Source organism: Puma concolor, chromosome C2, assembly GCF_028749965.1.
Source record: "Puma concolor isolate L17-30 chromosome C2, mPumCon1.1.hap2, whole genome shotgun sequence".
Taxonomy (NCBI): Eukaryota; Metazoa; Chordata; class Mammalia; order Carnivora; family Felidae; genus Puma; species Puma concolor.
The window spans coordinates 71701229-71729158 of NC_141675.1; the positions used below are offsets into that span (position 1 = coordinate 71701229).

General features: G+C 34.8%; 1 protein-coding gene across 3 annotated transcripts in view; it reads left to right on the forward strand.

The window, feature by feature from the left end:
- The window catches only part of PIK3CA (phosphatidylinositol-4,5-bisphosphate 3-kinase catalytic subunit alpha), an 81610-nt gene that overhangs the window by 6712 nt on the left and 46968 nt on the right, over nucleotides 1-27930 (forward strand). Inside the window, exons 1-2 of one of the 3 annotated variants that reach the window (XM_086674768.1) lie at nucleotides 24426-25072; nucleotides 25109-27921. The exons of 1 other annotated variant lie outside the window; for it this stretch is intronic. The gene's annotated coding sequence lies outside the window, so the exon portion shown is untranslated. Of the gene's footprint in view, nucleotides 1-24425; nucleotides 27922-27930 lie in introns of those variants that run through there. One more of the 3 variants, XM_086674767.1, reaches the window with a different exon arrangement.

A 27930-nucleotide genomic window follows, 5' to 3' on the forward strand; every position in this document is an offset into this window, starting at 1 on the left:
CATTTATTGAGTATAGGTTTGAAGTATATCAGAAACACTTTTCTGTAAGTTGCTAACTAGTTGCAGATTTCTATTGCTATTGAGAGATAATTTTAACAAAGATTGATAGGTTAAGGAGAGGCTGTGTGTTATGATGAAAAGAACATTGGATCAAGAATCTAAAATCTAGACTCTGTATTGAACTGTTAACTAGCTGTTTGGTTTTAGAGCTTGACCTTTCAACAATTGTTTCTTTTACCTACAAAACATCTAATGTTCTTTGCTATTCCAAAATTCTGGGATATTGCTAGTATTTTAAAGTCTTTTTCTGATTTCAGGGAAGAGTAAGTAAGCCACTCCCTCGAGGGAGGATAGTCCATGTCTGTTGTATTTTCAGAAGCTAAAATCTTTTTGTCTGCTTGCTTATAAATTTGCACATATTTGAAGGCTCTTGTGTGAAATTCTGTGGCATAGACAAGCTGCCATCAGAAAAAGAATGGACTGGAAAGATTTTTTTTCTTTCTGAAACCATCAGGGATTTTGTAGAATCAGACTTACTGTAGGAGTGGCCGTTTTGGTTACTGGCATTGAGAGCAGTTAAATGACTGATAGGCATTGAGAGTAGGTCATCTATTGCACACCAGGTGACAGAGTTATGAAGGCCAGCAAACCTGTTACAGCACCCTTAATACCTCTGGTCACCATCCCTACTTGTTAAAGACTTCTAGGAAGGTATGTTCCACAATTTCCTTTGATGACCTATCCCACTAAATGTTTTTCAGAAAATGTGTTCTAATCTTAGGACTATAAATCAGGAGGCATAGTAAGCCTTTTTTCTAGATATATCCTTTTTGTACAAATATAAGGAAAGATGACAAAAATAATTGTCCTTGATTGGAAAGCATTGGTATTTATGCCACTGATTTGTTTCTATAAACGTTCAAATTACTCACCTTCAGGGTTTGAATATTTTGTAGCCAACAAACTGTTCAAATTATGAGATGTTATTTGGAGTATGTACTCATTTTTCAACAAGCTAAGCACATTTCTGTACCTTATTTTTCTTTGAGAGATTGTACTTTTTCAAGTACTTTTTTGATGGACTTATTACAGGTCTAGACCTGAAAGTACTATTGTTGCATTTTGAAACAATTGACTGCCTTTAGCTTAAAAAGTGAGTGAAGTGTGTGTGTGTGTGTGTGTGTGTGTGTTTTCCTTAGGAGTCTGAGGAGGTTAACTTCTTGGCAAGTGCAAAAACCTTGAAGTTTTTCGCCAGCTAAGCTACTATTCTGTGAATAATATAGGTTTGTAGGGTATGTCATCAAATATAGAGCACGTCATCATTAATGGGAAAAATTGTGGGGGAAAAGATTGAAACTAGAACTACTAAAGCCCAATCTGAAATCAAACCACACATGACAGGAAAGAAAGGAAAAACTGTGTGATACTGTCATTTTTTTATTTATAAATATTAATAGTAACATCATTAAAAAAAATTTTTTTAATGTTTATTTTTGAGAGAGAGAGAGACAGAGCGTGAGCAGGGGAGGGGCAAAGAGAGAGGGAGACACAGAATCCCAAGCAGGCTCCAGGCTCTGAGCTCTCAGCACAGAACCTGACATGGGGCCCAAACCCGTGAACCGTGAGATCATGACCTGAGCCAAAGTTGGACGCTTAACCAACTGAGCCACCCAGGCACCCAATAGTAACATCACTTTAAAGTTATTTTCTATATGAAGATTTCCTTAAAATCTAATGGCTATTATTAGTTGCATTTGAGACCCCGAAAGGCAGCTTCTTAAAGTATTTATGAAAGATACTTGTATTCTTTTTTTTTATGTTTGTTTATGTTTGAGAGAGAGAGAGAGGGAAACACAAAATGCGAGTGGGGAGGGGCAGAGAGAGAAGGAGACACAAAATCCAAAGCAGGCACCAGGCTCCGAGCTGTCAGCACAGAGCCGGACGGACACAGGACTCGAACTCATGGACCAGGAGATCAGGACCTGAGCCAAAGTCCGATGCTCAACTAACTGGCCCACCGAGGCACCCCTGTATTCTTTTTCTCTAACTATATAGCAGTTGTAAAAGTTGAACAGGACTTTTCCAAAGCAGCTTCTGTACTTGTCTTGATAATTATAATGGTAGCAACACTCAAAGCAGTCTGGAATATTAGTAATTTTATAGTGTGGAGATTGGTTGTTCATTTTCTGTGCACTAGAAATGACCAACTTTCAAATTTCTTAATGATATTATGGGACTCCAGATTTCCTCAAATTCAATTTCACTAATTCTGTACAATAAAAGGTAGTAATTTTTACAGCCATGTAATAATGTTCATGGACACTATTATTGTATAGTTAAATGTATCTACTAATGTAGATGACTAAAACAGTTAAATGTATCATGCTGTGGTCTTTTTGTTGAGTATAAATATTAAGCATGTAAATTAGTACATTTCTCCTGCAAATAATTTTTTTCCCCAATCAAAATGAAGGTAAGTAATTTGACAGGAGGATATTTGAAGGCAGGACAGTCTTCGAATATTCACAAAATACAGTTAGTGTACTTAGGCTTCTTTAGTTTTCTTTCTCCAAAATATACGTCATAATGGTTAAGAGCATGTGCTCTGGAGCCAGACTATGGAGATTAGTAGTTTTTTTAGCTTAAAGCAAGTTATTTACCCTGTCTGGGTTAAATATTCTCTGGGTTATTAACACATATTTCCGTGTTTGTAAAAGAGGGATGATAACAATACCTACATCATAACATTGTACTGAGGATTAAATGACTAATACATTAAAGTTTTTTGACAGTGCCTAGTTGGTAGTAAACACTCAACAAATATTTGTAAACTCCTTGAGAGCACAAACTGTGTCCTATTCATCAGTTTATTTGGGGGCTTTAACATTATGTAGTGAATTGAATTTTGTCCATTCTGAGGATTTACTAATGGATCCAGTCTCTAGAGAGTGAACAGTAAGGCTGCCTTCTAACAAGTTTCTTGATTACTAAGCAGTAATGTTCTTTTTGTTCTATTACAACTTAAAATTTCATTCTAACTCTAGGAATCTGAATTGTGTTTCACACCGACTCCTAAGAGAAGTTAGCACATGGAGATTTAGCTTGATGGGAATGAGGTATTGATGGGCAGAAGATACTAAGAAATGGATGTACATATTTCACATCTAGTCTGATGTTCCCATGGATTGATTTTTCCCTGTCAATTCCTGGAATCTCAAAATCCCTGGCAGATATCTTAATAGCATTCAATAGCCATTGAAGTAGCACTTGTTTCATGCTACCAGTCATTTCCTTTCCTTGTCCTCCCTCATGCACTAAAGTCTGTAGTTGTGTCCTATTGTCATATAGTCCCTATGTTACAAAACTTTTATAGAATTCTTATGTCATGTTGGAAGCTGCTTATATTTCACTTACCCATGATACTTGTTATGAAGTCTTTATTAAATACAGTATTTACTCTTTTTATATATCATTTTGTTTGCTACCTGGTTTGTACTCATTGGACATTGTATAAACCTTACAAGTCATGTATGTGAAAATAAGGAAAACAACCATGTGTTTTGATTTTAACATGAGTTCAGGCTCTAATTCTTTGCTTTTAATTACTAAGTTACCTACCTGGCATCGTTGATACAAGTTTTTGTGGCATCATCGTATTGGCACTTTACATAAATGAGAGTATTAGTTCATATTTAAGTTTTTGGTAAAGATACGTGTTTATGTTTTCTCACGTCTTAAGTTTTAGCAATTTAGACTGCTCTTGATGGTCACACACCATAACTTATTCTTCTCAAGTTGATGATCCTATTGTCTGTATTTCTCATTCACCAGGTTGATAGTAAACAATAAAGTCCATGTACTTTTTAAAACTACATGAATTGTTATAATTAATTTATATGGGGATTGCTTTACAAAGGATCTATAATTTTGGCACAGTTATTCAAAGTTTTTCATTGTTACTTTTAAAGAATTACTAAGCATACTTTCAAACATTTTTTTATATGTGTAAAACTACATATAGAATTTCGTCTCTTCTAGGGGGTGGTATGCATAATGAAAAAAACAAACCAAAAACAAAACAAAACATGACCGTGGACTGCCCTAGTACTAACCAAGCGTTCATTGCCATACTGTGTCATTGTGATTAACCTAGGAATTAAAGTTAAGAATTAACTACTTATTTTGCTGAAGGAAACTCAGCCATGTTACACAGAATTTATTTTATGAAAACTCTGAGTAGGTTTCTGTTAACACTTTCACCTAGGGAAATGGGAAAAAGACAGGACATATATAAATAAGGTAACATGTCTCCATGTTACTCTCACCTCCTTATGGAATATTCATTCCCTTTGTACAAACACCCACTTTTTGAATGATCTGTGTGGAGAGGTGGAACTTCCCCTAGAGTCTTAGAAGAGAAGAGTGTACCCTGAGCTGCCATGTGCCCGTCTTTCTAGCTGTCCAGAAGATAAGGGCTGAAAAGAGATGCTCTCTCTCACATTGGGGGAGAATAAAGGGTTGATGCACTGAAATGGGACATTTGCTTATAATTCTAGATCAGAACCAGAATATCTAACCTGCCTGCCAACCACATGACACTGAACAAGCTACTTAGGTTTTGTGAGCCTGAAAAGTTGTCACTAGATGGCTAGTGACTGAAAGAGATGTTTCCAGGGTGCTGTATTCCAGAAATGAGCCTGTGCAAACTTTATGAATGCAGAACTCAAATAGCTATGAATAAAATAGAAATAAAAATAATTAAGTATATTAAGTCTTTTATGATTATCAAATATCTAAGAATGCAAAGATGGGTAAATATGAAATTTTATAATATATAGGTCAATATATCTGATAAGGAAAGTAAACATATCGGTAAACATGGAAAAGAAAATAATAATTTCCTTTTGTCCCTTTAAAAGCCAGAAATAAAGAGAAGTTTCCTTAACAAACATACCAAACTAAAAGCTAAAGTAAAAATTGATAGTGAAACACTAGAGAAGCAATGAGTGTTTAAAACTCAGAGACCTGTTATCACTACATTATTATATAATATTCCTCTGGATGTTCTGACCAATATAATAAGAAATGAATTAGAATGCAGAGTAGTAAATACTGGGGAAAAAAAAAAAGCTCTACAATCCCATTTTTGGGTGGTATGATTGCATTCCTGGGAAAACCAAGAGTCACCTGAGAAGTTATTAGAACTTATTAATAGGAAGGTAGAGTAACTAGATTTAAGAAGATACTTTAAACTCAGTAGTTCTCCTTTATAATAGCAGTAATTGTTTAGAAAATATGGTAGAAAAAGTCGCTTATAACAAGGACAGAAAATATAAAATTATGTTAATAAGAAATGTGTGAGCCCCTGTGGAGAAACCTGAAAATTACTGGGATACGCACAGGGTGGGGGGTTGGGGGTTGCAGGGAGAAAAACATCATGTGCCTGAATGGGAAGCCCCAACTATTAACAAATATCCGTTTTTCTCAAGTTAACTTAGAGGTTGAGGTTTAGCACAATTCTGATTTTTTTTAATATGTTTGAGAAATTAACAAGATAATTCTTAGTTTTGTCCAAGAAACTAGAGGTAAAAATGAGATAACTTGGGTGAAAAACCAAGAACAGTGCCAGAGAGCTAATAACCCTGTGGCCCTATCAGATATCAAAGCACGCTGTAAAACTATAATAAATAAAAGAGTAGGGTACTGGCATAGCACTGATAGTAAAGTTGGTGAAAGTGAATTGAGATCCCAGAAATATATATTCTAAATATAATAAAAGAATCATCAGAAATCAGAAAAAGGAAGACATTCAGTGCATGTTTTTGAGAGTAGTAAATAGTATTCAAAATAAATTTGAATCTTTCTGTCATCTTATATACCAAAATAAATTCAAGGTAAATTGAAGAGTTAGATGAAAAAGAGTAAATATCCTTATGCTAGTTTCATTTAAGAAAGATATTTTATGTGGGGGCACCTGTGTGACTCCGTTAGTTAAGCGTCTGACTTCATCTGGGGTCATGATCTCCCAGTCATGAGCCCAGTGTCAGACTCTCTGCTGTCAGCACAAGAGCCTGCTTCAGATCCTCTGTCTCCCTCCCTCTCCGCCCCTCTTCCTACCCTCCCCCTCACCTCAAAAATACATAAAACATTTTTTAAAAATAAAAAAAAAAAATTATGTGAATGGGGAAATACCTTCCAAACTTTAAAGAACTGGAAGGACTCATGAAGGGAAAATTTATTACATTGACTCAGAACATTGCCATTTATTTTGTCCTTTTCTCCCACCTCCCTCCCCCCAATACAAATGAATAAATTAAAGATGTGCAAACTGGGATTAGAAATTTGCAAATATGTAGCAGACAGAGGTTTATCTCTATTTGTTTATGTGGATCAGCTAATTTTATTGGGGCTCCAGGGAAGGGTTGAACGGCTGGGAGACCAATAAGATCCAACATCCTTGGCCTGGCCAGGATCTCTCCAACTTCACAGTTGCAGAAAGCCAAATGTTTACCTTTAAATTTTAAGGTGTTCCTACAAATGCTTTCAAAAGCACCAAGTTCAATGTACATGAATGAGCAAAGAACTTGAGAAAACAGGTTCATTTACTAAAGTGAAAATAAAAGAAAATGGGGAAATGTTTCTCCTTGACAGATGATGAAAGAAGTGAAACTTTTAAGTTGCAGTGATATATTTTTACTTTTTGAGTTACCAGGAAATTTTTCTAATGGTTTTGTTGCTGGTGAATATACCATGAAATGTGCTTGTTCGTATATTTCTTTTGGCAGTCTAAATTGATTGAACACTTTTGGAAAAAAACAAGTCAGCAATTTTTGTGCCTTTAAAATTAACATACCTTTTGATCCCATAATTTCATTTTTGCAGCATCATATATAATGAAAATTTTTAATTTTATTTTTTATTTTTTAAAATTTATATCCAAATTAGTATATAGTGAAGCAATGATTTCAGGAGTAGAGTCCTTAATACCCTTACCCATTTAGCCCATCCCCCCTCCCACAACCCCTCCCGTAACCCTCTGTTTGTTCTCCATATTTATGAGTCTCTTCTGTTTTGTCCCCCTCCCTGTTTTTATATTATTTTTGTTTCCCTTCCCTTCCCTTATGTTCATCTGTTTTGTCTCTAAAGTCCTCATATGAGTGTAGTCCTATGATTTTTGTCTTTCTCTGATTGACTGATTTCACTTAGCATAATACCCTCTAGTTCCATCCATGTTGTTGCAAATGACAAGATTTCATTCTTTTTGATTGCTGAGTAATACTCCATTGTATATATATGCAACATGTTCTTTATCCATTCATCCATCAATGGACATTTAGGCTCTTTCCATACTTTGGCTATTGTTGATAGTGCTGCTATAAACATGGGGGTGCATGTGTCCCTTCGAAACAGCACACCTACTGGATAAATGCCTAGTAGTGCAATTGCTGGGTCGTAGGGTAGTTCTGTTTTTAGTTTTTTGAGGAAGCTCCATACTGTTTTCCAGAGTGGCTGCACCAGTCTGCATTGCCACCAACAATGAAAAAGAGATCGTTTCTCTCCGCATCCTCACCAACATCTGTTGTTGCCTGAGTTGTTAATGTTAGCCATTCTGACAGGTGTAAGGTGGTATCTCATTGTGGTTTTGATTTGTATTTCCCTGATGATGAGTGATGTTGAGCATTTTTTCATGTGTCGGTTGGCCATCTGGATGTCTTCTTTGGAGAAGTGTCTATTGATGTCTTTTGCCCATTTCTTCACTGGATTATTTGTTTTTTGGGTGTTGAGTTTGAGAAGTTCTTTAAAGATTCTGGATACTAACGCTTTATCTGATATGTCGTATACAAATATCTTCTCTCATTCTGTCGGTTGCCTTTTAGTTTTGCTGGTTGTTTGCTGTGCAGAAGCTTTTTATTTTGATGAGGTCCCAGTAGTTCATTTTTGCTTTTGTTTCCCTTGCCTCCAGAGACATGTTGAGTAAGAAGTTGCTGTGGCCAAGATCAAAGAGGTTTTTGCCTGCTTTCTCCTCGAGGATTTTGATGGCTTCCTGTCTTACATTGAGGTCGTTCATCCATTTTGAGTTTATTTTTGTGTCTGGTGTAAGAAAGTGATCCAGGTTCATTCTTCTGCATGTCGCTGTCCAGTTTTCCCAGCACCACTTGCTGAAGAGACTGTCTTTATTCCATTGGATATTCTTTCCTGCTTTGTCAAAGATTAGTTGGCCATACGTTTGTGGGTCCATTTCTGGGTTCTGTGTTCTGTTCCATTGATCTGAGTGTCTGTTCTTGTGCCAGTACCATACTGTCTTGATGATTACAGCTTTGTAGTATAGCTTGAAGTCTGAGATTGTGATGCCTCCTGCTTTGGTTTTCTTTTTCAAGATCGCTTTGGCTATTCGGGGTCTTTTCTGGTTCCATACAAATTTTAGGATGATGTGTTCTAGCTCTGTGAAGAATGCTGGTATTACTTTGATAGGGATTGCATGGAATATGTAGATTGCTTTGGGTAGTATCGACATTTTAACAACATTCGTTCTTTCTATCCAGGAGCATGGAATCTTTTTCCATCTTTTTGTGTCTTCTTCAATTTCTTTCATAAGCTTTCTGTAGTTTTCAGTGTATAGATTTTTCACCTCTTTGGTTAGATTTATTCCTAGGTATTTTATGGTTTTTTATATAATAATGGAAATTTTAAAACAGCTTAAGTATTCAGTAAGTAAAAATGTATTCAGTTATATCTTCCATAGAAATAGGTGGTCATAGATCACTATTGTGTATGAGAAATTTGCAATAATTTGAGGAAATGTTTTTGAAGTGAAAAAAACAAGATAAAAATCATTATACTATATGAGCACAACTATATAAACCAAAAAAATGAACTAAAAAATATTCATAGAAAAAAAAACCCGTGAGTACATAAAAAATGGTAATAATGGTTGTCTCAGATGCATTTTTCACTGTTTTGTTTCCTCATTCATCTGTACACCATTGCATTTTAAGTAGGTACAGGGCAGAGTCCCAGATCTTAACAGACATTTCAGTCGGTTTTTAAGTGAATGAATTTCTATAATAAGCATGAGTTACTTTTACATTGAAAGAAATATGAATATAATCCACATCTAAGTTAAGAAAAGGAGAAGTGTGGGAAGTGCTCTAGAAAGGAACCTGATTAATATCTTACACTCAGATTTCCAGTTTTCAAAATGTTTTCACAATTGTATTTTATATGATCCTTTTCTGTTAATGACATCATTACTTGCTAAGCTAAGAATTTCTGTTAACCTTGACTTTATCAAACTCTCTGGCCCACCAAAATTCAATTAACCATCAGATCTTGGGTATTTCTTTCTTAGAAATGGCTTTTGATTTCATTGTCATTTTTTCTCATAGTCCCTGCCTTATTTTAGTTCTTTCCTGTATCACTAAAGTACCCCAACTAGTCTCTCCACTTTCACTTTCCACACTGCTGCCAGAATTATCAGACATGTAAATAACTAGCAGAATTTCATGAATGTGCTATAATAAATAGATTCTGTGGAAGAGAACAGGGGAGAGATTGACACTGCTTCCACACAGTTGCCAAAATATCACTCATCCTAAAATACAAAATTGATCTGCTTAAAGCTTAGTAGTTCCTTGTGGCCTACATTACTGCTTCTCAAGCTTTGGGTGTATAAGAATCACCAGGGGAACTTGTTACAATGTAAATTATCCCCCCTCCCAAAATGTAAATTACCCAGACTCCAGAAAATCTGATTCAGTGCATCTCTGGTCCTGGAACATGCATTTTTAACAAGACTTCCTATTCTTGGTCCTATACATGTGATCCCAGGACAGAATTTTGAGGAACAGTGACCTTGGAATAAAGTGCAATCTCATTAATTTACTATCAGTCTCACAATTCCGCACCAGCCCACTTTTCTGTATATAGTTTCTGTACTTTCCCACTGAACACCTTGCAGTCTAGCCACTGTGAGCTGCCTCAGCTCACCTAGGCCTTTCTGGACTCCTGTGCTCATCAAGCTCATCCTGTTTCTGCTGCTCAGAGCCCCTTTCACTATGGCTGTTCCTACCCAATAACCTGTTGACCTGGCACACTACCTTGAGCTTCTGTGTAAACTATGTAAAGTATTCCTGGACTCAGCTCTCCTAGACAGAGTCCGTCTCTCCCTCCTCTGTTTCCTATGGCCTCTTTATTACAGCATGCACACACTGTACTAAGTTTTGCTTACTTATTTACATATCTGTCTTCCTCAATAGATGATAAGCCTTTTGAAGTTAGGGATGTCATTTTATTTATCTTTTACTTCTAGCATAAGCCTGACCCATAATAATTGCTAAAATACATGTATGTCATGTAATTAACAATCTAGTAAAGATGGGGGAGGAGTGATTAGTTCCACTTTTCAGTGAGAAAAATGAGGTCTTAAGTATTTGCTTAGTTACCCATCTTGGGAGTTTACAGACTTAAGATTCACACCCCCAAGATAACCTGGCTTCTCTTCTGGTTCTAGTCCTTACAGGAAAGGTAGACTGTCATAGTAAAATTACACACAAACACATCCCTTTTTTAAGCATCCCCCTCCACTCACCTATCAGTTGATCATGTTTGGGGCAGAAGATGTTGCAATAGGGGCTCCTGGGTGATCATTCATTTAAGCGTCTGACTTTGGCTCAGGTCATGATCTCCTGGTTCCTGAGTTTGAGCCGTGTGTTGGGCTCTGTGTTGACAGTTCAGAGCCTGGGGTCTCCTTTGGATTCCGAGTCTGCCTCACTCTGTACCCCTTCCCCACTCATGCTCTGTCTCTCTCTCTCCCTTTCTCTTTTTCTCTCCCTCTCAAAAATAAACAAAAAAGGATGTTTCAATAAACTTTTTTATCATACTCTTTATAAAATAAAACCTATCCCTCCAGATTAAGAACTGGTTATTGGATATTAAGCTCTTTGTCCCTGTTTCACATCCAACCCTGTATGCTCTACTTCGTGATGCTTATTTGTATCCCTTGCAGAAACCATATTATAGTACCTGATGGGGTTTCCACAAATGCTGGTTTAATTAAATTCAGCTGACATTTATGTCGGTAACATTTTCTGCAACAACTAAGACAAAAAGTTATCTATATATGTATAAGTATTCAAGTAGGTTTCTGTCATATTTTTTTAAGTTTATTTATTTATTTTGAGAGAGAGAGAGGGAGGGAATGAGGGAGGGGTTGGGGGGCGGGGAGAGAGAGAGAGAGAGAGAGAAAGAGAGAATCCTAAGCAGGCTCTGCACTGTCAGCGCAGAGCCTGATGCAGGATTTGAACCCACAAACCACGAGATCATGACCTGAGCCGAAATTGAAAGACTAACTGAACCACCCAGACACCTCTCCATCATATTTTTTAAAGCTCCATTTTCATAGTTTAAATGTGTTTAGCCTTGCTGTAGACTTCAGCCTTAAGGTGTTGATGGAAATCAACCACCAGCTGCAAGGTTCAGATCCAGTGTGCCATAGAATACACATAGCTATGGCTTCAACCAAATGTTAGCAATGAAATATTTAGTAGCAACTGTTCTTTTAAAAGAAACATTTTAGATAATTAGAGTCATCTTGTAATATCCTTATACCCAGCTGTCAGCTTTTTACTTTTTCTGCCAATATTTCTGGAACTGAAATCAAGAAAATGGAAATTAGGGTACCATACTTTGACATACACTAAACACTTGAAAAACTGTTATACCTTATAAAGATTTCCAAATAGAGTTCCTCAGTTTCTCAAGGATGTTTATAAAAAGCAAATACCTATAGTAACCCTCCCCAATATTAAGTTGAAATATATGCATTGGTAAATAATAGGAGCATTAGAGAATTTGAAAAACTGCCTCTATAAATAGCCACTGGTCTTGAAGATTATTAAAGTAAATTTGAGCATTTTAATTTCATTTTGAAATTTTGTTTCTTAATTTTGTTACCATGTTTAATCAGCATCTCACTATCCGATTCTCTGTTTGTTTAGCTTTTGCTATCTTTCTACTTTTAATATACTCAAATCTCCATTTTCTTTTTAAATTTACTTACTTATTTTGAGAGAGAGAAGAGCAGGGTAGGGGCAGAAAGAGAAAGAGAGGAAATCCCAAGCAGGCTCCATGCTGTCAGCACAGAGCCCAGTGTGGGGCTCGAACCCACAAACCGTGAAATCATGACCTGAGCCAAAATCAAGAGTTGGAAGTTTAACTGACTGAGCCACCCAGATGCCCCTGTCAAATGTCTATTTTGTGTCATGTCAACTTTAAGTAATAGCCCTGATTCCCCACTATGTTAGACAATGATAATATTATTCTATTTTTCCTTTCAAGTCTTTTCCTACCCTTTCACCATGTTATACAAATGTTATACAAATTTTACATTGTCAAGTAATGGTAACATTTACATTCTATTCTACAACCATACTTAACCCTGCTTATGTTTTGACTATAGGTAGATTTTAATAGTTGAAACTAATGTTAGTTATATTAAAATGATTATGTAAAAATGTTTCATTCCACAACTAAGAACCCTAGGATTAGATTTCTTTATGTGTTCAACATCATGAGCCACACAAAGAATATTTTTAGCATTCCAGTCACTTGGTTCCTCTTTTCATACACTGTATAAGTTTCTCAAAATTGTGCTGTTTTGCTTCATATTTTGAGCATAATTTTATTACATATTTTGAGTTTTTCCCCAAAGTTTCCAATTGCCTTTTTTTTCTATTGTAAAAAATAGTCATGTACACTCTATATACATGTCTTTAATACCACTAATAACTCCTCAATTTCCTTATCTGTTGCTTAGAGCCAGTTGTATTCTTTTTCCTGAATATTTTTTACTTGGGCCATACAGATTTCATCTTCTAGCTTGGGTTTATTTCTTCCTACAATTGATAAAACTTTATCCTAGGATTGCTTTTTCTTATTATTTATGTTGTTTGGCCACTGGGTCAGTTCCACCATTTCTAGTATAGGATATCTTCTTTCTTGACTTCCATCTGTGGTTGGCTAGAATAATAAATCAGGTCCCTCAGAATTGATTCATGGAAGGAAAACCCGTGGAAATACCTTTATTTTTTTTCTTTACAATGATAATTTGCTGAGCATAGAATTCCTGGTCAGTTGTTTTCCAACAGATTTTAATTACTGCATAGTTTTTCACTTGTTATTTTTTTAATTCCAGTGCAGTTAGCATCCAGTGTTTCACCTATATAATATTCACCACGGTTATTAATGAGAAGAATGTTTGTTGCCAGTCGGATAATTGTCCCTTTACATACTACCTATTACCTATTTTCCCCCCTGTAAAAGCTTTTAGGCTCTTATCTTTGTCTTTTATCATATAGTATGCAGGATTTTTTTTTTCCATTTATTCTGCTCAGTTGTCTCTTTTAATCTAAACATGTAGGTCTCTCCAGCTCATATGTTTTTTATTTCTTTAATTTTCTTTCTCCATTTTTCTCTTATTTCTTCTGGAATAACAAGTATTTGGTTGTTGGACCTCTTTGATTCATCTTACATCTGTTTACCCCTTATTTTCAATATGTTTCTTTTGCTCTGTGTTTTAGCAGTTTTTTTTTAATTTTGAAAATCCAGTAGGTGAGATAGATCATTTAATCTGCATTTTATTATGAATAAAGATGAGTAATTATCTGATATTTTTTGGCAACTTGCATTTCTTTCTCTGTGAACTCTCAGTTCATATCCTTCTGTCCATTTTTTATTGGGTTGTTCCTATATATACAGTAGGGATTTCTCCCATTGTTAATTATATGAGTAGCAAATAATTTTTACTAGTTTATCTTTTATCTTTGCCTATGGTATTTTTCGACTACATACAGGAATTTTTGTTTCTGTATAATTGGATTTATCAATCTTTTTATGGCATCTTGGTTTCACTTAGGAAAGACTTATATGTAGAAGGGTCATCTCACGTGTTCTTACTGTATTTTTATGTTTTTTTGTTTTTTTTTTTTTACATTGTGATTGTTATTCTAAGTAGAATTTATCTGAATGTAAGTTGGGAACCCTCTCTTTTTTTCAAGTGTCCAGCCAGTTATTACAAATGGTCTTTCCTCTATTGATTTGAAATGACATCCTTATTTATAATACATTCTGTGTCTATTTTAAATTTTCTGTTCTATTGCTATGAACATCTTAACCATGTAATTATTGTGATTTTATTATATATTTTAATATTTGGTAGGACTAGCCCCTTTTATCTCCTTTCTTTTTTCCCTCCTCTCTCCTGAGTTTTCTGCTTTTCTTTTTTTTTTTTTTTAACATTAGAATCAGCATAATAAGTTCTGCACACACAAATCATACTAGTATTAATTGGGATCATGTTAAATGTATAGATTATTTAAGGGAGAACTGACATCATTATGAATTTGAGTCTTTCTATCTAAGAACATGATACGTTTCTCCATTCCTTCAAGTCTTTTGTTTTACTCAGAAACATTTTAAAGTTTTCTTTATCTTAAAGCAGTAAAAATTAAACTTTTTCCCCCTCCAAGTGGCTATCAGGATCATCTAGTAAATAATCTATCCTTTTACCTCACTTAGAAATTCTGGGTTTTTTTTTCCCCATACAAAATTGCAGCAACTACTTGTGTTCATTGCTGTACTGAGTTCTGTTCTCTGGATCTGCATCAGCCAATACTATATATACTATTTTTATAACTGAAGCTTTAATGCCTACTAGGCTAGTGTCCCCTCATTATCCTTCTTTTTAAACACTCAGTATAATAAAAGCTATTATGAAACTTCTTAGACTGTTTTAAAGGCTCTCTTTCACACACACACACACACACACACACACACACACACACACACACACAGAAAACTACAGCCTCACTTCAGGTGTTAATTATCTTATGTAAAGTATTAGCTAATGGATTGAATAGTTTGTGAAAACATACACCTGCACACTGCCCAATCAAATGGCATTTATTCTAGAAATACAATGGGTCATATTTTTTTTTAATTTTTTTTAATGTTTATTTATTTTTGAGACAGAGACAGAGCATGAACGAGGGAGGGTCAGAGAGAGAGGGAGACACAGAATCTGAAGCAGGCTCCAGGCTCTGAGCTGTCAGCACAGAGCCCGATGCGGGGCTCGAACTCATGGACTGTGAGATCATGACCTGAGCCGAAGTCAGCCACTTAACCGACTGAGCCACCCAGGCGCCCCTACAATGGGTCATATTAACACTAGGAAATCTGTAACGTGCATGTACACATACATTTTCTTAATCACTCACACATAAACACATAACCTTAGTAAAAGATGACTTGACATACTAAATAGTAAATGTCCCAAACCAGAAGCTTTAGTCAGGCTTAATAATGAAAGATTCACACTCCATTCATGTTATGAATAACATAAGGAACAATCAATAACTTCTCTTATTTGTGTTGGTGTGCAACACTGATACAGTTAGACAAGGGAAAGAAAATGAGTATAACAAAGGAGGAGACAAATTATTATTTGAAAATTTTGCTTTTCATTTTGTATATGCATTTCTGTATCCTAACTTCCCATTCATATCCTGCCCTCCAAGTGTAGCCAATGTTAATAGCATGTGATTAATTCTAGGGCAGGGGGAAATAGAAGAGGATAAAGGAATATAATCTGTATTTTTTCATTTTATTAGTGTAGAATTATAATCAACATTTTCTTTTTAAAAGTATATTCTGAGTCTATCATTATATTCCCTTTTTAAATTTGTATTTAATTTTCATCATTAAAATAATTGCATCTTCCAGTAATCACAGAATGATGAGGTTGGGTGATTCTCCTCCATAGGAAACAGGCACAAGAATGCTGGGAGTAACTATAATAATACCAGTGAAGATATATTTTAGAATAAAGAGTAATACTAGAGACAGAGAGATACATTTCATAAATATAAGCGAATGAATACAACAGGAAAATATAAAAATTCTAAGTGTATATCAGTGTAACAGAGGCACAAAATACATGGAAACAAAAAGCCAACAAAACTGAAAGGAGAAATGGTTCAACATTTAGTGTTGGAGATTTTAGTACACTTCTGTCAACAATGGGTAGGATAAGTAGGCAGAAAAACAGGATAAATAAGACTTGAGTAAGGCAAGTTGACCTAATTGACATCTACAATAAATTATACCCAATGCATTCAAAGTGGATTTGAAACATTCATCAGAATGAGCCATCTACTGACCCACACACATAAAATGTATTATTAAATATAAGAAAATTGAAATTATGCATTGTGTTCTGCAACCACAAGGAATTAAATTAAAAAATCAATACAAAAAAATCAGTACAGAAAGAAATAAGGAAAATCCCCAAATATGTAGAAATTAAATAATGCATTTCTAAGTAACCCATGGGTGAAAGAAGAATTCACAGGGGAAATTAGGAAATATTTTTACCAAATGAAAATAGAAATACAACAACATATGAAAATAATCAGTATATAGCTAAAGCAGTGCTAACAAAGAAATTTGTAGCTTTAAAGACCTACTAGAAAAGAAAGGTCTAAAATCAATGATCTAAGCTGCTGCTTTAAGAAGCTAGCAAAGAAAGAGTGAATTAAACCCAAAATAAGTAAAAGAAAGGAAATAATAAAGATCATAGCACAAATCAAGGAAATAGAAAATCAGTGAAAAGCTGGTTCTTTAAAAAGTTCAATAAAATTAACAAACCTTTAACTAGAATGATCAAGAAAAAAGGAGATGCAAATTAACAATATTAAGTATCTATTTTATAGATACTGAAAAATATAATAAAGGAACATTATGAACGACTTTACACTAACCAATTTGATGACTTAGATGAGGTGGAAAAATTCCTTGCAAAATTCAAATGACCAAAATGGACTCAAGAAGAAATAGAAAATGTAAATAGACTTACATAAAGAAAATCAATTAGTAATTTAAAACCTTCCAACAACAAAAAAAATCCAGACCCTGAAGGCATAGCTGGTAATTCTGACAAACATGAAAGAATTAAAAATACCAGTCCTACAGAAATTTTCAAAAAATACAGGAGTAAAAAATGTCACAACTCACTTTATGAGGCCAACATTACCCAGTTACCACAACCAAATGAAGACATTGTGAGAAAAGAAAAATAGTAGCCAATATTCCTCATGAACATAAGACACAAAAACCCTTAACAAAATATTAGCATGTTAAATCTAGCAGTATATAAAAAAAATAATACATCATAGCCATGTGGGATTTATCCTAGTAATGCAAGGCTGGTTTAGCTTCCAAAAAATCAATTCAATGTAATATACCATGCTACCAAGATAAAGTTGAAAAAAATATATTTGCATCCCAGTAGATACAGATGACAAAATTCAGTACAGACTTACAATAAAACCTCTCAGCAGAGTAGGAATTGAAGGCACCCTCCTTAACCTGATAAAGGATGTTTATGAAAAAACCATTAACATACTTCATGGTGAATGATTTTATGCATTTCCACTTTAAGATCAAGACCAAGTCAAGGATGTTTGCTGTCACCACTTTTATTCAGTATTACACTGGAGGTCATGGCTGGTGCAGTAAGGCAAGAAAAAGAAATGAAAGGACATACAGAATAGAAAGAATGAAGTAAAATTATTATTCAAAGGTGGCATGTATATAGAAAGTACTAAGAAATCTGCAAAAAAGGATGAGTATGTGAATTTACAAGGCTGTAGAAGATTGTTAATAAACAAGAACTAATTGTATTTCTACATACTAGCAATGAATGATCCAACAATGAAATTAAAAAACAAAAAACCACGGTAATATTGTATAATTACTTAGAAATGAATTCAACAAAAGATATGCAAAACCTTTACACTGAAAACTACAAAGTATCGCCGACAGAAATTAAAGAAGACCTAAATTAATTGAGAGATACACCATGTTTTTGAATTGAAAGAGTAAATATTGTTAGGGTGGCAGTTCTCATAAAACTGAGCTATAGAGTGAATGCAATCCCAATCAAAATCTTGTCAGTCTTTTTCATAGGAATTGGCAAAATGATTCTAAAATTTATATGGAAATGCAAAGGCATAAAGTAGCAGCAAAAAAAAATTTAAGCACAGTCATCTAAGGACTTAAAATACCTGATTTTTAGAATTGCTATGAAGCTACAGTAATCAGAATGGTTCAGTATTAGCATAACGATAGACATATAGATGAATGGAGGAAATTTGGAATCTAGAAATTGAACCATACTTAATAGGATAATTGATTTTTTACAAAAGTACTAATATAATTCAAGGGGGAAAGAATAATCTTTTCAAAAAATGGTTCTAGAATAACTAGATGTCCATTTGGAGAAAACTTTTTTTTTTTTTTTTTGGAGAAAACTTTTTAAAGTTCATTTACTTTGAGAGGGAGAAAGAGAGGGAGAGGCAGACAGAGAGAGGGAGACAGAATCTTGGGCAGGCTCTGCAACTTTCTACAGAGCCCCACGCGGGGCTCAAACTCACAAACCCTTGAGATAGTGACCTGAGCATTTGGAGAATTTTTTAAAAAGATCCTTAACACAATCTTCACACTAAACCCCAAAAATTCATTCAAAATGGATCCTAGACCTAAACATAAATGGTAAAAATGAAAACATCCTACTAAGTGAAAGAAGCTAGACACAAAACATTGCATACTGAATGATTTCAGTTATGTGAAACTCCAGAATAAGAAAAAACATACAAAGACAGAAACCAAATTATTAGTTACCTAGGACCTGGGGTAAGAATGAAGATTGAGGATTGACAACAAAGGGAGAAAACTTATAGGGGTAGATAGCTGTTTTTAACTTGATTGTGGTGGTAATTTTCACAACTGTTACACATTTACCAAGGCATATTGAACCAAATTTTAAATTACCTCAGATAAATAAAAATACAATCATGTTGTTTTAAATTACTACTGAAAGATTAATTAAAAAGTTTACCACTCCTCCTTCCTCCCATCCTGTCCCCTAAACTTGTCTTGCCTTAAGTAATTCTTCAGGAAAACCACTTTCAACTATTTCAGCTGCTCATATTTACCACTTATAATAATGGGGTATAGTGCTATCTCTTGGTCCACCAATATTTGACATCCATTAATTTCTTCTTATAACATGATTTTACCTCTTTTAATGCCTTACTTTGCCTTATCTCATGTCCTAGTATATTATTTCTGGCTAAATATACACTTAGTATTTTTATTATTATGACCACATAATATTATTCAGTAATGAAACAAATAGTGCATGTGATTATATCTTTTATGGTACAATATTTTTGTTTTTATTGTTTAAATTAATTACCTCATTTAAAAAATTTGCTTAGTTAAACCATCATATCTGAGTTTCTTCCCACATGCTTCAAGCCTCTTTGTAATACCATTCACCCATGAGATAGTTTGGTTATTTTCCAAAGATAACCTTCCTAGAGACTTCAGTTTCTCTGATTTAATCTTGACTGCTCCCTAGGTCTGTTTCACAGCTGTTTCGGTAAGACTTCTCTTTGCTCTCATCCTGGAAATTCCCTACACCTGCTTCCTGTGTTGCAGCCTCATTTTCTGTACCCTATATCTTCATGGTTTATTCCCTCATTTACAGGAGCGTATCCTTTAGTGGCTTCCTGAAAAGAGATAACTGAGAGGTAAATTTTTTGAGATTTTTGCATACCTGGATGTGTCATTTTCTACTCCTACAATTATGTGATATTTTAGATGAGTGTAGAATCCTAGATTGAAAATCATTTTTACTCAGAATTTTTACAGTATTCTTTCTTCTGGTTTCCAGTTGTGCTATTTAGTGGTCCAGTGCCATTTCTGGTTCCTGATCTTTTATTTATTTATTTTTCTCTTTGGAAGTGTTTATTCTCTTCATGCCTAGTATTCTGAAACTTTAAAGCATTGTATTTTTCATTTATCGTACTGTGCACTATGTAGGTCCTTGCTTCCTGCCAACTTAACATCCTTCAGCTCTTGGAAACTTTTTGCCTTTTTTGATATATTCTCACCTCTGTTTTCATTGGTCTTTCTGGAATTCCTACAAATCAGGTATTAAACTTCCTGGATTTCTTTTTCTAATTTTTTACCTTTCCCTTCTATTACTCATCTCTTTCTCTTTTTTCTGCCTTGTGGAAAATTGCCTTGACTGTAACTTCAAGTTTTCATTGAACTTTTTTTCAGCTCTTACCTGTCTAATTATTCTGTCTAATTATTCTTTTCTTGTTGATTGCTCATCTGGTTAATGATAATAGTATTTTCTCTTAGAATATCTTAGTTTTCTTGACATTTTTTTATGTTCCATCATTGTTTCTCAGCACTCCTATGATGTTTTGGTCTCTGTCTTTAGTATTGGAGACTTGCCTGACATGCATAAGAATTTTTGACTGTCATTCATATTTAAAAGAATTTAAAGGCTGGTGGAAAATAGAGTTTGAGAGCAGAGCTCTTGTCTGTTGGTGGACCATGCTCTAGGAAATCCCTAAATGTCATGATCTTTCTCTGGGTTAGTCAGTTTTGGATCCTTTTCTGGAGAAAATTTATCATCTCCTGTGTAGAGCTGCAAGTGCTCTTGAGCCATACTGAAGAAAGGGGCTTCGAGTCTTTCTTATAATCTTCTGGTTTTAGTCACAACTTTACCCTTATCTACTTCTGTGTCTATTTAAGTCCAAAGTCCCTTGGGTTTAATTTTTCCAGAAACTCTACCTTCTGAGTTCTGAAGGATTGGGAAGTCATTGACTACACTAAGTGGACTTAACCTGGAATTCTAATAGTTCCAGGTATCTCCTAGCTCCAAACCTTTCTGAGGTTAAGAATTGGCTTGCTTCTTATCTATAGGCACTTAAATTTAATATTCCTCATCTCAGTGAGCATTCTCTCTCTCTCTTTTTTTTTTTTTTTTTTTTTTAGCCCGTCTATATGTTATGGTTTAGGGTTACAGTTTTCTGGCTTTATCAAAGAAGGTGTTTGTTTACCTTATTCGGGAGTGATTGGAGGCACAGAGGTTTTTACCCTGATATTTTGAAATCAGAAGTCTGATTTTTTTATTGTTTTTAATGTTTTATTTATTTTTGAGAGAGAGAGAGACAGAGCATGAGCAGGGGGGGGACAGAGAGAGGGAGACACAGAACTGGCAGCAGGCTCCAGGCTCCACAGTCACCATAGAGCCCAACGTGGGGCTCGAACTCATGAACTGTGAAATCATGACCTGAGCCAAAGTCGGAGGCTTAACCAACTGAGCCAACCCAGGTGCCCCTGTTTCTTCCCTTTTTATAAGCACACTGTTCTACAGCTCTTCCTCAACCTCCTTGTGTATTTTGGTGTTCTTTTCATATTAGTACACATAGATCTACATCATTCATCTTAATAGCTGTGTAGGATTTCATAAATTACATTACTATAATTTACATAATTATTACCCTATTAATATGAGGTTGTTTCCAGTTTTTGCTTTCATGAACATTGCCTCTTTGAATATTCTTTAAACTGCTTTTTGGTAAATTTGTACAAAATATATCCATATAATAACTTCTACTGGGAGATTGCCTAGTCTAAGAATATGTACATTTTAAATTTTGAATCATATTGGAGTGCCTGAGTAGACCAGTTGGTTACATGTCCAAGTCTTGATTTTGGCTCACATCATGATCTCACAGTTTGTGAATTCAAGCCCCACATCAGGTTCTGTGCTGGCAGTGCAGAGCCTGCTTGAGATTCTCTCTCCCTCTCTCTCTGCACCTACCCTGCTTTCATTCTCTCTCTCTCTCTCTCTCTCTCTCAAAATAAATAAATATTTAATCATATTGTTAGAATTGTCTTCTAGAAAGTTTACATTTCCACCAACTTTCTAAGAGTGCTATTTTTGCAGTCGTGGGTTTCATCAAGCTTAATTTTTTTTTCAATCTGATAAGTAAAAAATGGGAATATATCATTGTTTTTATTTTCATTTTAAAATTATTGCCTTAAGGAGGGCACGTTTTGGGATGAGCACTGGGTGTTGTATGGAAACCAATTTGACAATAAATTTCATATATTAAAAAAATAAATAAATAAAATAAAATAAAATAAAATTATTGCCTTAAGCTTATCCCATTTAAATTTCCTTTTCTGCAAACTATTTGCAATGTTTTCTTATTCATCTTTTTCTTACTGACTTGTCCAAACTATTTGTAAATTACCAAAAATAAATTAGCCTTTTGTCCTATCTGTTGTAAATGTATCTTTACCAGTTTGCCAGTGGTCTTTGAATTTGGTTTGTGGTACTTTTGCCAGACCAAAATCTTTTACTTTTATTTAGTCATATTTATCCACTTTTTTCCCATATGTCTTCTTGGTATTATACCATTAATATGTAAATAAACCATAGTTTTCCTTTATATGAACAATAACCAATTATATAATGGATGAGAAGAACTCATTTATAAAATTAACAATAAGATCACTTATCTAGAAATAAACTTAGTAAGCCATAGCAGAACTTACATGAAGCAATCTTTTAAAACTCTACTGAGAAGGCAAAGATTTCTTGGACAAGACACAAGAAGCAGTAATAAAAGAAAATAAGATGAGTAAGACTTTATCAAAATTAAAATTTTTTGCTCATCAAAAGACAGAATGGGAAAAAAAAATATTCTCAGTTTTTACTGAGTGACAGAAGTGACAAAAGAACTTACACCAGAATATATAAAGAACCTCTGAAATCAACATTATAAAAAATCAACTACCAAATACAAAAGTGCATACTCAAACAGACATTTCACAGAAGATAAACAAATGGCCAGTAAGCACATGAAGAAATTTCAACATCATTAGTCATCAGTAAACAGTAAAACACTATGGTTTTAATTTGTAGAGGTACCACTATATACCCACTAGAATAGCTTAAATGGAAAAACTGATACCACTAACTAGTTATGAGGATAAAGAGCAACTGGAATTCTCACTTATTGCTGGCAGTAATGCAAAATGGTCAGTCACTTTGGAGAACTGGTAGGTAGGTAAACATAATGTTTACCTTATGTATTGAGAGGTCCCCAACACCATCCCCAGGTTTGTTTGCTAGCCAAGAGGACTCATAGGACTTGGTGTGTAATCATATGTATGACCAAAGAGTACAAACCACAGTCAACAAAAGGAAAAGGTACATGGGGAGAAATCCAGGGGAGATTACGTGCAGGCTTCCAAGGGTCCTTTTGTAGTGGAGTCACCCAAGGTAGACAATTTCCCCAGCAAGAAGTTGAGACAACATGTATGAAATGTAGACAACCAGGAAAGCTTGTTGGGTTCAGCACACAAATGTTTTGAGGCTGATCCTTCTGCCCAACACATACCCAAATTCCAGAAGGCAAGCAGATACTCAATATAAACCATATTGTTTTCATAAACAGTTTAGGCACAGCGAGCCACTTTTATCAGTTAGGGAGTAAGAATTCACTAAACTCCTTGATCCAACTTCCTAAATACCAGCCAAGGGCCAACTTTGCAAGCAGGCCTTCTTAAGGACAAGTAGTCAGTCTGCATACCTTGTTTTACTGCTGAGTATTTACCAAAAGAAGTGAAGGTATATGTCCACTAAAACAAAAAAACTAAGAATGTTCGTGGCCAAAACTGGAAACAGCTCATATATTCAACAATTGGAGAATGGATAAATGAGCTGAAATATATTTTGGTCTGCTACTTGGCAATTAAAAAGAATTAATTGGTCATATATCAACAGCATGCATAAATCTCAAATGCAGTATGTTAAGCAAAAGAAGCCAAACACAAAATAGTATATACACTGTATAATTCAATTTATATGAAGTCAAGAACCTGCAAAAGTGACCTATGATTACAGAAATCAAAATGTGATAATCAAGGGGCAGAGAGAGAAATGAATTGGAAAAGAGCATGAAATAATGTTCCGGGTTAATAGATATGTTCTATATCTTGGTTTGTATGGTGGTTACATGGATATAAAAAGTTGTTGAAAGTCATCAAACTGAACACTTAAGCTCAGTTAAGAACACAGTGCAGTTCACTGTGAGTTAATTACAGTACAATTAAAAAGTTATTACTAAGGAACATTGAAAAACAGAAAACTGTAAGTACATAGTAGGATAGGAAGTATGCCTCCCTAAACTAGTAGAAATCAGAGTTTCTCAATCAAAATACCAGTTTTGCTTTGATCTTTGTTTTGACTTTAACAAAATGAATCTGAAGTTAATTTGGAATTAGAAACCAGGTTTAATGGGACTGAATGGAAAGCATTTGGGCTGAATTGAAAGGATAGGTATGATTGAAATGGCAATGAATAGGAATAGAGGTAGGAGAAAGATCATGGACCCTTTTTCCAAAACCAAAAAAAATCTGTAAGGGAAAATGATTGATCTAGAAAGCTTAGAGCTTGGAGTGTGGGGGGAAAAAGAGTAAGGTGGGGAGAGCATAGTTGTAATGGTTGGTGAGGCTTTGAGTTTGAACTATATTCTGTAGATGCTAGAAATTCACCGTATTATTTTAATTGAGTAGTGATGTGATTAGGTAGATGTTTTAGGTAGCCAGTATTCCTCACACTGGCTAACTAATTGGGGAGGGAAGAAACTAAATACTGTGCTTTCACGGCTTTTTGCCTTAGTTCATACAGCACTTAGACTGCTGCTCATTTTGTACCAGTCAGAAATCCTATCATTCATTAAGCACCTTTCCCTTAAGCGCATACATACGCTTTGTCCTGTAGTTACTATATTCTGCTTTCCAGATTGTAAGGTATTAGAACTCTATTCTTTCCACCTTCATTTATATACACATATGAATGATCTTTTCCCTCTTCTTTTCCATCAGTCATCCCTTCACTTTAATTGCCAGTGTCTTATAGATAACAATTACTTTATGAAGGCTTGTTGAATTAGAGACCTGTCATTGTTCCATATGAGAACTCATTAGGGTTTAGAAGTGATAGAGAAGATGCCCCCCCCAAAGTGATGCATTTGAGGGTGATTTAATGGGTGGAAGTGACATCATGCAAGAGAAGTTGAGAACTCCAAAGGGTCCAGCCTTGGAGATTGAGAGAGTGGTGGTGTCATGAATAAACAGAGTAAGAGGTACCAACAAGAAAAACAAAAGAGGCCAGGAAAATATCCTAGAAAGATTATTTTGACTTTTATTGGGGAAATTTGGGGGAAATTTTAAATCATTTAAAACATCAATAGTTCCTTACCTTTGTAACTTTTACCTTTCAATTATGAAGATATTTTAAGACAAGATATAGAATACGAACCTGAGAACTTCCTAACATTTAACATTATGGAAATAATCCACTTTTAGACTGTTCTCTACATTATTGCAGTGACTTTGTAATAGATTACTCAAATAGTGAAGGGGAGGTAGGTGTGTGTGTGTGTGTATGTGTGTGTGTGTGTGTGTGTCTGTCTGTATTTTGTCCTGGGAAGATGACATTATGATTATGACAGGACAGAACAAAAGAGCAGTACTGAAAATAGTTAGATTAAAGGTTGTTTTTCTGTCACCACACACCAGATATGTAGAGTAGTAAAAGCAGACAGATGGACAGTTCTGCTAGTTTCGGAGTGTTCGAATACAGAAAAGAAACATTCTGTTCCATTTATTCAGAAAAGGAATTTCTAGGCTAAATTACTGGTTTCAGTAATAAGTTTCATATTCTGACCAAAGAAACATTTTTTTTTTACCCTGGGGATAATGACTCATGCTCTTCTCAGAATTTTGCTTTTGTGTAAACTAAAGTGCAGTCATAAATACAGCACTGTTATTTGGATCTTAGTGCTAATGATACCATTGTGAGAGACTAGTGATGGGTAAGAACACTAGTATTGTAAAGCCAATTGAAACAAAGGGACCAAGCACAGGTTTTAATTAGCCGATTCCTAGGGACGTTAAAGTAGATTTTTTTAAACTAATAAGCTAATTATTGTGGTTTTGTTAATTACGCTTTAAAAATAGAGCCCATACTTTTATCTTAAAAGAAAAAAAAACCCATCATTTTGAGGTTGAGACAAAAGGTGAATTTCTGATTTCCAGTACTGACACTGGGAATACTTTATAGAATTTTTCTGTGCCTTTTTTTCTTATGCCCCACCAAATTGGTATGAGACTATCAAACTGTGATCCCTTAGACCATGAAGCCACTGTCAAATGATAGGAAGTATAAGCATTGACTGGATGAAGTTAAAAGTTTAGACAGTCCAGTTTTAGTTTAACCTTAATCTTGCAATTTTAGAAATAGCAGTTTGAATGTGCTCTTTACCATAATAGATGCTCTCACTTTAAAATTTCACCTAAGCATTCTCCATCACGTATCCATCCCTATAGTAAGCATTACTGAGCGCAGACTCAAAAGTCCCTTTTATCATCCCCCACAATCTCTCTCTTTGCACACTCATTCCCTTTCTTGAGTATTACTCTGTAGTGAGGGTCCAGAATTTTAGCCCCTTTAAATTGTCTTCTTCAAACTTTCTTACATCTTTCTCTGTGCCTTTAATTTCAGCAAGATTACCTAATACATTATAATGTGTGAAGTAGTTGTTGGGATAATAGACAGTTTAATGACTTAGGTTAAATAACTAGTTCCTGTCAGTTGATACATTTTCTAAGGAAGCAGTTTAACTTAATGAATTATTATAAGGTATTTTTTATTGTTTAAACTATATACCTTAAGTGGTCAACTGGTGACATTGAACATCAATGAATAAAATAGAAATACTGTATGTACTGATTGCTTATGTTGCTATTTTTACACATTTACACCCATTTCAATTTGTCATTCTCATTGCTCTCAATTTAAGGTATAGCAACTATAGTTTCCCAGACATATGGTGTATTATACTATATTAAGTGTAAAATAACAGTAAATGTTTAAAATGCAAAGACCATCTAATATATCTCTTTCATCATTAAATGGATTCTGAAGTACTGTGCCCATATTAGAGTGGCTGAAAAAAAAATGATTTTTAAAAATGTTTGTGCTTCCATGCCTCCACATTGTTGTTGCTGTCACTCATAGAACTCTTCTGTTCACATGTCAGTAGGTGATGCTTGTGCTGAAAGTAAGCCCCTCTCTCTCTGATTGCACTTCTGGGAGGTCTGTGTTCCTTTGCTTGCCAAACAGCTATTCTGCATTATTTACAATTTTGCTTTAGTGAAATAGCCTTTTTATCAGAGATCAAATATTGAAGGATGATAAATCATGATTAAAGTTGGTCAATAATTCAGTGGAGTTTTTTGCCCTTATTATTAAATACTAAACTATTCTGTTATTGCCAGAAAATAGAGTGGATGGCAGATTTTGGGTTTACAATGTTGAGTTGGTCAAAAATGAAAATAATACTCCAAAGCAAAGAGACCTTCTGTGAAATAAATCTGGTGAATATATTGGGTCTGCTAGTACCCCCAGTCAAAGCTAGCTCTCCTTATTGGACTGGACTAGACTGAACATTTACTATTTTGTCACTTGGGGGTTCTTTTCTCTTTGTCTGTGGTCACAAACTACTCATTCTGAGGAAGACAGAACAACTGGATCTACTGAGAAATCTGTAGCTAACTCAGGGCTCACTTTATAATGGCAGTAGACTCATCTTTTCACCATTGTCAAGAAAGACCATATGGTTAATTGGTGGAGTGCAGGCAGGTTTTAATGCATCTAGACACTAGCAGGCTACCACCAGAAGGAATAGTACTTGACTAGAAGCCCCCGTAGTAATTAAACTATGTCTTCATCCTGTGACATAAAGAAATAAGATAGCTGTTCATTCTTGGTGAATGTAGAAAACAAAAGGGAACGCTGTGAAGCACGTGTTTTCCCGAAGTTCATCCACCCTCGCCCATAGTAGCAGGAAGACTTGGAAGAAGATTGTTGAAGTATTCAAAGCCATGGAAAGGCTTGTGAAGGAATTAAACTATACCAGATAAGTAAGTAAA